General features: G+C 44.9%; 5 non-coding genes across 5 annotated transcripts; all 5 read left to right on the forward strand.

Annotated features, from left to right (window-relative positions):
* Nucleotides 1–536: 536 nt before the first annotated feature.
* On the forward strand, nucleotides 537–618 carry trnas-uga (transfer RNA serine (anticodon UGA)). Its single transcript has one exon. It is a non-coding gene; the product is annotated as a tRNA-Ser (tRNA).
* Nucleotides 619–4,239: 3,621 nt separating this feature from the next.
* Nucleotides 4,240–4,321, forward strand: trnas-aga (transfer RNA serine (anticodon AGA)). The gene has a single exon. It is a non-coding gene; the product is annotated as a tRNA-Ser (tRNA).
* A 2,127-nt stretch (nucleotides 4,322–6,448) lies between these two features.
* Nucleotides 6,449–6,521, forward strand: trnar-ucg (transfer RNA arginine (anticodon UCG)). Its single transcript has one exon. It is a non-coding gene; the product is annotated as a tRNA-Arg (tRNA).
* Nucleotides 6,522–7,928: 1,407 nt separating this feature from the next.
* On the forward strand, nucleotides 7,929–8,010 carry trnas-aga (transfer RNA serine (anticodon AGA)). The gene has a single exon. It is a non-coding gene; the product is annotated as a tRNA-Ser (tRNA).
* Nucleotides 8,011–10,137: 2,127 nt separating this feature from the next.
* Nucleotides 10,138–10,210, forward strand: trnar-ucg (transfer RNA arginine (anticodon UCG)). The gene has a single exon. It is a non-coding gene; the product is annotated as a tRNA-Arg (tRNA).
* Nucleotides 10,211–10,434: the final 224 nt, after the last annotated feature.

Here is a 10,434-nt window from a genome sequence, read left to right on the forward strand (position 1 = left end):
CCAGAGCAAGCGCACGCAGCCACGGGGACAACGTGCAAACTCCACACATTAAGTTCCTCGAGGCGGGAATTGACCCTGACTCTGTGGCATTGTGAAACAGCAGCGCTCACGATGGTGTCAGCGTGAGATGGGACTTATTTGCCTTCTTTAATTGGGAAAAATCTCTGTCATTGTGAGCATCTGGAAAGATCGGTTCCTTCGCCAGAAAAAGAAATGAATATGTCATTAAAATTTGTTTGTTTCATGTCCAAGAATACTCAGATCAATAGCTCCCTTGATTACCTCTGCTGGTCATGTTCGCAAAGAGATCTCGCAAATTGTCAAGTGTGATTTTCCTTTCAATGAATCATTTTGACTCAATTTGGCTGCAAATATCTTGTCCTAACTTTGTGCTTTTCTTCTTTTACATTGGTGTCTCGCACCTTACAAATGACAGCAAAGGTATGAATGGAGATGGAAACACGTAACTCTCATCAGCGGCAGCTTTCAATGAGATCACGGCTGATTTGGTCAATGCTCAGGGGGCGGTGCCGTCTGTAGTCATGGCCGAGTGGTTAAGGCGATGGATTTGAAATCCATTGGGGTTTCCCCACGTAGGTTCGAATCCTGCTGACTACGTTATGAATGCTTTCCTGCTGGGACTATTCAATGTTCTGAAAGCCTGTTTTGCAAACCAGGCCTGTAATTTGATTAGACTTGAGAAACTCGAGTTCTTCATCAGAAATGCTCCACATTTAAAACATTATCTCTGTTTCTCTTTCCAGATACACTGCTCGACACATCGGGTTTCTGCAGTTGTTATTGAACGGCCTGAGCAGAAGTGCTGCTTTTCATTAGATTCCTTTCATCCCTTGGCCTCTGTTCTCTGACTCTGGTCATTGGCAACACTTCCTCCTGCTCGTCAGAGTGCTCATTCCCCACCGCTCCCTCTCCCATCATTACAAACGACCGCAGGAAATTGCCACTTAACCATCTTTGTTCCAAAGTGAAACTCACCAGCCTAGGAACTCTCTCCACCAAACGGGACTTCTCATCCCTGGACATGGTGCAAGCCAGAGGATTGTGAAGAGTTACTGTGAAAATATTGTCAGTTGGCAGTTGGAAAAATGTTTAGGAAGCAAACCATATAATTTAGGCTCCAGCTTTGGAAATCTTGAGAAACCCTTTGGGAAATAGAATCATTGGAGATTGAAGAAGTGTAAATTGTCAGTCCGAGTAGAGGAAGGGACATTGACTCTGATGTTCTCGGCACAGGAACTGATCTGAGACATTGAAAGAATTCTCGCTCCCGTACGTGAGGAATACAAACTTCATCTGGACTGTGGGACAATGAAAAACTCTGGAACACTCAAGACAATATCCAAATATTGACTGAGATCACTACAGTACGAGTACTATAGATGGGTCAGTTTTTGTCCAGTGTGTGCGGGAGGGCTTCCTGACACAGTATGTAGACATGCTTTCAAGGGAAGTAGCCACTTTCGATTTAGTACTGGGTAAGGAGCCTGGCCAGGTTTTAGATTTGGAAGTAGGTGAGCACTGTGGAGACAGCGATCACAATTCTCTCAGGTTTACTTTCGTGATGGAAAGGGATAGGTGTACTCCACGGAGGAAGAGTTACAGCTGGTGGAAGGGAAATCACGATGCAATGAGGTAAGATTAAGGAATCGTAGAGTGGGGTAGGAAACTGTAGGGGGTGAGCACATTAAAAATGTGAAGGTTATTCAAGGAAAAGCTCCTGTGTGTCCTAGATAAGTATGTACCTGTCAGGGAGGGAGTAAGATACAGAACGTGTGAGCCGTGCTTTACGAAGGAAGTGGAAACCCTGCTCAAGAAGAACAAGAATTCTTATGTTAGGACAAAACGTGAAAACTCAGTTCGAGCGCTCGAGGGTTCCAACGATATCAGGAAAGACCTAAAAAGAGAGCTGAGAAGAGCCAGGAGGAGACATGAGAAGTTGTTGGCAGATAGGATCAGGGTTAACCCTAAGGCTTTCCATAGGTATGTGAGCACTAAAAGAATGACGAGAGTTAAATTTGTGACAATCAAGTATAATAGTGGGAAGTCGTGTGTGGAGTCAGTGGAGAGAGAGGAAGCACGAAATAAATATTTTTCGACAGAGTTCGCTATAGATAATGAAAATGTTGGCGAGGAAGATACAGAGATACTTGCGTCTAGACTAGAAGAGATTGAGGTTCACATGGAAGAGATATTAGAAATACTGCAGAGTGTGAAAATAGATAAGTCAGCTGGGCCGGATGGGATCTATCTGATGTTGTTCAGCAAATGCACTACAGGACAGTACAAATCAAGCTGATGCTAACAACGGCTCGTTTTGAGCCGCTAATTTGCAGTGAAGTGGCGGCGCCAATAAAAGGTGTCACGCAGCTCGTCTAATTCCACATCCTGAGCTCGAAATGACCAGATGTCTCTCGCAGAGTTTCGGCAGGGTCTTGCTTAGACGACTCCATGACACGTTTTCACTGGAGTGGATCATGAAATCGCGTCGGGACTGCGAATAAAACGATGGAAACTTCCAGCAGAGAAGGAGGCGACCCTGAAGCAGGCAGCTGAGGACGAATGTTTCTCCTTTGCCAGTGAAAGACACTGCTTCACAAATTGGAAACTTCGAAGTGAAGCAGTGTTGGTGATTTTCTTCGCTGCTTGTTCACCTTTTCAATTCTGATTCTGTGAAAGTCAATGGCATTACATATCGACATTCTCCCAGCGGGGAGCGTGGCTCTTGGGCCAGTGGCGTAATGGATAACGCGTCTAACTTCGGATTCGAAGATTGTAGGTTCGAGTCCTACCTGGCTCGAGGGGAATGTCTGACTTTATCCGTGCCCAACGTTTACGCTCCCCTGTGAAGTTCTGCCGGGACGTCGCTTCTGTGCTTCCACATTTGAAACGTGCATTTGTCCTATTATCCATTTCAAATTCCAGCTCACCACAACGGAGACCTCTGTCGCTTTGGGGGTATCTTCCTGTGTGTCTCCCTTTGTGGGTGAAAATGAGCATGAGTTCCTCAAAAGAGGTGCAAGTGTCAAACATCTGCCCCATTATTGTGCCATTTAAGAACACAGGATAAAGTCATTGACATTTGCCCTGGGAACATGAGAACACAAGAGACTTTGGGCCAAAGTTGGAAACTGCGACTGGAATGATTGGCTCTCTGATTAGCCGCGATGCACACAGGTGGAATGGCCTTTTCCCACTTTGTAAATCTACGAAGACAAGTTGAAAATAATCTGCAAGGAAAATGTTCATAAAGGGTGTTTTATTTACACCAAATACGACAGTATCTATCGCCTTGTCTTGTTATTTACTTGTGAGGATTCGATACTCTCAGAACCGTGGCCCGGATCGTATTCCGGCTCATGGAATGCTGGTATTGTTCAGCTAACATGTCGGTGTACCAGTACTTCTGCCGATTTTCCGATGCTAGTAGGTCATTGGTTTTGTCCAAAACATTATGAATGTTAACATAATACGAATAGCTGCAGTTGCTGGAAATCTGGGCCAAAAACGAAAATTGTTTGCGGAACGCAGAAAGACTGGCAACAGAAACATCGACTTTCCTGCTCCTCGGATGCTGCTGTGCTTTTCCAAAATTTTCTGATCTAAAATCAGGTTTCCAGCATCTGCAGTCCTCACTTTTGCCTAGTTCCTTCAGTGTCGCTGGTTGCCAATTCAAGAACTCCATCTCTAGCGGTTTCATGTCTGTACCTCCATGCTGTCGAGTTGAAGAGTGAAGAAAAGTAACTCACCCCCTCCATCTCTGGGGTAATTAGGGGCTGAAAGTGAATCGTATCACATTGAAGTGTATCTACAAGCGACTTAATCTCTGTCTTTTATTGGGAACCATCTCTTTCATTGTAACCATCAGGAAAGACCATTTCGTTCGCTAAAAAGAAAAATGAATATGTCACTAACCTTTGTTTGTTTCATGGCCAAGAATACTCAGATCAATAGCTCCCTTGATTACCTCTGCTGGTCATGTTCGCAAAGAGGTCTAGCAAATTGCCAAGTGTGATTTTCCTTTCAATAAATAATGTTGAACCAATTTTGCTGCAAATATCTTGTCCTAACTTTGTGCTTTTCTTCTTTTACATTGGTGTCTCGCACCTTACAAATGACAGCAAAGGTATGAATGGAGATGGAAACATGTAACTCAAGTCAGCGGCAGCTTTCAATGAGATCACGGCTGATTTGGTCAATGCTCAGGGGGCGGTGCTGTCTGTAGTCATGGCCGAGTGGTTAAGGCGACGGATTAGAAATCCTTTGGGGTTTCCCCACGTAGGTTCGAATCCTGCTGACTACTTTATGAACGCTTTCCTGCTGGAACTATTCAAAGTTCAGAAAGCCTGTTTTGCAAACCAGGCCTGTAATTTGATCAGACTTGAGAAACTCGAGTTCTTCATCAGAAATGCGCCACATTTAAAACATTATCTCTGTTTCTCTTTCCAGATACACTGCTCGACACATCGGGTTTCTGCAGTTGTTATTGAACGCCCTGAGCAGAAGTGCTGCTTTTCATTAGATTCCTTTCATCCCTTGTCCTCTGTTCTCTGACACTGGTCATTGGCAACACTTCCTCCTGCTCGTCAGAGTGCTCATTCCCCACCGCTCCCTCTCCCATCATTACAAACGACCGCAGGAAATTGCCACTTAACCATCTTTGTTCCAAAGTGAAACTCAGCAGCCTAGGAACTCTCTCCACCAAACGGGACTTCTCATCCCTGGACATGGTGCAAGCCAGAGGATTGTGAAGAGTTGCTGTGAAAATATTGTCAGTTGTCAGTTGGAAAAATGTTTAGGAAGCAAACCATATAATTTAGGCTCCAGCTTTGGAAATCTTGAGTAACCCTTTGGGAAATGGAATCATAGGAGATTGAAGAAGTGTAAATTGTCAGTCCGAGTAGAGGAAGCGACATTGACTCTGATCTTCTCGGCACAGGAACTGATCTGAGACATTGAAAGAATTCTCGCTCCCGTACGCGAGGAATACAAACTTCATCTGGACTGTGGGATAATGAAAAACTCTGGAACACTCAAGACAATATCCAAATATTGACTGAGATCACTACAGTACGAGTACTATAGATGGGTCAGTTTTTGTCCACTGTGTGCGGGAGGGCTTCCTGACACAGTATGTAGACATGCCTTCAAGGGAAGAAGCCACTTTCGATTTAGTACTGGGTAACGAGCCTGGCCAGGTTTTAGATTTGGAAGTAGGTGAGCACTGTGGAGACAGCGATCATAATTCGCTCAGGTTTACTTTCGTGATGGAAAGGGATAGGTGTACTCCACGGAGCAAGAGTTTCAGCTGGTGGAAGGGAAATCACGATGCAATGAGGTAAGATTTAGGAATCGTAGAGTGGGGTAGGAAACTGTAGGGGGTTAGCACATTAAAAATGTGGAGCTTATTCAAGGAAAAGCTCCTGTGTGTCCTAGATAAGTATGTACCTGTCAGGGAGGGAGTAAGATATAGAACGCGTGAGCCGTGCTTTACTAAGGAAGTGGAAACCCTGGTCAAGAAGAACAAGAAGTCTTAAGTTAGGAGAAAACGTGAAAACTCAGTTCGAGCGCTCGAGGGTTCCAACGATATCAGGAAAGACCTAAAAAGAGAGCTGAGAAGAACCAGGAGGAGACATGAGAAGTTGTTGGCAGATAGGATCAGGGTTAACCCTAAGGCTTTCCATAGGTATGTGAGCACTAAAAGAATGACGAGAGTTAAATTTGGGACAATCAAGGATAATAGTGGGAAGTCGTATGTGGAGTCAGTGGAGATCGAGGAAGCACTAAATAAATATTTTTCGACAGAGTTCGCTATAGATAATGAAAATGTTGGCGAGGAAGATAGAGAGATACTTGCGTCTAGACCAGAAGAGATTGACGTTCACATGGAAGAGATATTAGAAATACTGCAGAGTGTGAAAATAGATAAGTCAGCTGGGCCGGACGGGATCTATCTGATGTTGTTCAGCAAATGCACGACAGGAAGGTACAAATCAAGCTGATGCTAACAACGGCTCGTTTTGAGCCGCTAATTTGCAGTGAAGTGGCGGCGCCAATAAAAGGTGTCACGCAGCTCGTCTAATTCCACATCCTGAGCTCGAAATGACCAGATGTCTCTCGCAGAGTTTCGGCAGGGTCTTGCTTAGACGACACCATGACACGTTTTCACTGGAGTGGATCATGAAATCGCATCGGGACTGCGAATTAAACGATGGAAACTTCCAGCAGAGAAGGAGGCGACCCCGAAGCAGGCAACTGAGGACAAATGTTTCTCCTTTGCCAGTGAAAGTCACTGCTTCACAAATTGGAAACTTCGAAGTGAAGCAGTGTTGGTGATTTTCTTCGCTGCTTGTTCACCTTTTTAATTCTGATTCCGTGAAAGTCCATGGCATTACTTATCGACATTCTGCCAGCGCTGAGCGTGTCTGTTGGGCCAGTGGCGTAATGGGTAACGCGTCTGACTTCGGATCAGACGATTGTAGGTTCGAGTCCTACCTGGCTCGAGGGGAATGTCTGACTTTAACCGTGCCCCACGTTGACGCTCCCCTGCTGGCACGTCGCTTCTGTGCTTCCACATTTGAAACTTGCATTTGTCCTATTATCCATTTCAAATTCCAGCTCACCACAACGGAGACCTCTGTCGCTTTGGGGGTATCTTTCTGTGTGTCTCCCTTTGTGGTTGAAAATGAGCATAAGTTCCTCAAAAGAGTTACAAGTCGCTGTGCAAAGGTCACACATCTGCCCCATTATTGTGCCATTTAAGAACACAGGATAAAGTCATTGACATTTGCACTGGGAACATTAGAACACACGAGAATTTGGGCCAAAGTTGGAAACTGCGACTGGAATGATTGGCTCTCTGATTAGCCGCGATGCACACAGGTGGAATGGCCTTTTCCCACTTTGTACATCTACGAAGACAAGTTGAAAATGTTCATAAAGGGTGTTTTATTTACACCAAATACGACAGTATCTATCGCCTTGTCTTGTTATTTACTTGTGAGGATTCCATACTCTCAGAACCGCGGCCCGGATCGTATTCCGGCTCATGGAATGCTGGTATTGTTCAGCTAACATGTCGGTGTCCCAGTACTTCTGCCGATTTCCCGATGCTAGCAGGTCATTGGTTTTGTCCAAAACATGATGAATGTTAACATAATACGAATAGCTGCAGTTGCTGGAAATCTGAGCCATAAACGAAAATTGTTTGCGGAACGCAGAAAGACTGGCAACAGAAACATCGACTTTCCTGCTCCTCGGATGCTGCTGTGCTTTTCCAGCATTTTCTGATCTAAAATCAGGTTTCCAGCATCTGCAGTCCTCACTTTTGCCTAGTTCCTTCAGTGTCGCTGGTTCCCAATTCAAGAACTCCATCTCTAGCGGTTTCATGTCTGTACCTCCATGCTGTCGAGTTGAAGAGTGAAGAAAAGTAACTCACCCCCTCCATCTCTGGGGTAATTAGGGGCTGAAAGTGAATCGTATCACATTGAAGTGTATCTACAAGCGACTTAATCTCTGTCTTTTATTGGGAACCATCTCTTTCATTGTAACCATCAGGAAAGACCATTTCGTTCGCTAAAAAGAGAAATGAATATGTCACTAACCTTTGTTTGTTTCATGGCCAAGAATACTCAGATCAACAGCTCCCTTGATTACGTCTGCTGGTCATGTTCGCAAAGAGGTCTAGCAAATTGCCAAGTGTGATTTTCCTTTCAATAAATAATGTTGAACCAATTTTGCTGCAAATATCTTGTCCTAACTTTGTGCTTTTCTTCTTTTACATTGGTGTCTCGCACCTTACAAATGACAGCAAAGGTATGAATGGAGATGGAAACATGTAACTCAAGTCAGCGGCAGCTTTCAATGAGATCACGGCTGATTTGGTCAATGCTCAGGTGTCGGTGCTGTCCGTAGTCATACCCGAGTGGTTAAGGCGATGGGTCAGAAATCCATTGGGGTTTCCCCACGTAGGTTCGAATCCTGCTGACTACGTTATGAACGCTTTCCTGCTGGAACTATTCAACGTTCAGAAAGCCTGTTTTGCAAACCAGGCCTGTAATTTGATTAGACTTGAGAAACTCGAGTTCTTCATCAGAAATGCTCCACATTTAAAACATGATCTCTGTTTCTCTTTCCAGATACACTGCTCGACACATCGGGTTTCTGCAGTTGTTATTGAACGCCCTGAGCAGAAGTGCTGCTTTTCATTAGATGCCTTTCATCCCTTGTCCTCTGTTCTCTGACTCTGGTCATTGGCAACACTTCCTCCTGCTCGTCAGAGTGCTCATTCCCCACCGCTCCCTCTCCCATCATTACAAACGACCGCAGGAAATTGCCACTTAACCATCTTTGTTCCAAAGTGAAACTCACCAGCCGAGGAACTCTCTCCACCAAACGGGACTTCTCATCCCTGGACATGGTGCAAGCCAGAGGATTGTGAAGAGTTACTGTGAAAATATTGTCAGTTGGCAGTTGGAAAAATGATTAGGGAGCAAACCATATAATTTAGGCTCCAGCTTTGGAAACCTTGAGAAACCCTTTGGGAAATGGAATCATAGGAGATACAAGAAGTGTAAATTGTCAGTCCGAGTAGAGGAAGGGACATTGACTCTGATCTTCTCGGCACAGGAACTGATCTGAGACATTGAAAGAATTCTCGCTCCCGTACGCGAGGAATACAAACTTCATCTGGACTGTGGGATAATGAAAAACTCTCGAACACTCAAGACAGTATCCAAATATTGACTGAGATCACTACAGTACGAGTACTATAGATGGGTCAGTTTTTGTCCACTGTGTGCGGGAGGGCTTCCTGACACAGTATGTAGACATGCCTTCAAGGGAAGAAGTCACTTTCGATTTAGTACTGGTTAACGAGCCTGGCCAGGTTTTAGATTTGGAAGTAGGTGAGCACTGTGGAGACAGCGATCACAATTCTCTCAGGTTTACTTTCGTGATGGAAAGGGATAGGTGTACTCCACGGAGCAAGAGTTTCAGCTGGTGGAAGGGAAATCACGATGCAATGAGGTAAGATTTAGGAATCGTAGAGTGGGGTAGGAAACTGTAGGGGGTGAGCACATTAAAAATGTGGAGCTTATTCAAGGAAAAGCTCCTGTGTGTCCTAGATAAGTATGTACCTGTCAGGGAGGGAGGAAGATATAGAACGCGTGAGCCGTGCTTTACTAAGGAAATGGAAACCCTGGTCAAGAAGAACAAGAAGTCTTATGTTAGGACAAAACGTGAAAACTCAGTTCGAGCGCTCGAGGGTTCCAACGATATCAGGAAAGACCTAAAAAGAGAGCTGAGAAGAGCCAGGAGGAGACATGAGAAGTTGTTGGCAGATAGGATCAGGGTTAACCCTAAGGCTTTCCATAGGTAAGTCAGCACTAAAAGAATGACGAGAGTTAAATTTGGGACAATCAAGGATAACAGTGGGAAGTCGTGTGTGGAGTCAGTGGAGATAGAGGAAGCACTAAATAAATATTTTTCGACAGAGTTCGCTATAGATAATGAAAATGTTGGCGAGGAAGATACAGAGATACTTGCATCTAGACTAGAAGAGACTGAGGTTCACATGGAAGAGATATTAGAAATACTGCAGAGTGTGAAAATAGATAAGTCAGCTGGGCCGGATGGGATCTATCTGATGTTGTTCAGCAAATGCACTGCAGGAAGGTACAAATCAAGCTGATGCTAACAACGGCTCGTTTTGAGCCGCTAATTTGCAGTGAAGTGGCGGCGCCAATAAAAGGTTTCACGCAGCTCGTCTAATTCCACATCCTGAGCTCGAAATGACCAGATGTCTCTCGCAGAGTTTCGGCAGGGTCTTGCTTTGACGACACCATGACATGTTTTCACTGGAGTGGATCATGAAATCGCGTCGGGACTGCGAATAAAACGATGGAAACTTCCAGCAGAGAAGGAGGCGACCCTGAAGCAGGCAGCTGAGGACAAATGTTTCTCCTTTGCCAGTGAAAGGCACTGCTTCACAAATTGGAAACTTCGAAGTGAAGCAGTGTTGGTGATTATCTTCGCTGCTTGTTCACCTTTTTAATTCTGATTCCGTGAAAGTCCATGGCATTACATATCGACATTCTGCCAGCAGTGAGCCTGTCTCTTGGGCCAGTGGCGTAATGGATAACGCGTCTGACTTCGGATCAGAAGGTTGTAGGTTCGAGTCCTACCTGGCTCAAAGGGGAATGTCTGACTTTAATCGTGCCCCACGTTGACGCTCCCCTGTGAAGTCCTGGCGGGACTTCGCTTCTGTGCTTCCACATTTGGAACTTGCATTTGTCCTATTGTCCATTTCTAATTCCAGCTCACCACAACGGAGACCTCTGTCGCTTTGGGGGTATCTTTCTGTGTGTCTCCCTTTGTGGGTGAAAATGAGCATGAGTTCCTCAAAAGAGTTACAAG

This window comes from Chiloscyllium punctatum, chromosome 29 (genome assembly GCF_047496795.1).
Source record: "Chiloscyllium punctatum isolate Juve2018m chromosome 29, sChiPun1.3, whole genome shotgun sequence".
Classification (NCBI taxonomy): domain Eukaryota; kingdom Metazoa; phylum Chordata; class Chondrichthyes; order Orectolobiformes; family Hemiscylliidae; genus Chiloscyllium; species Chiloscyllium punctatum.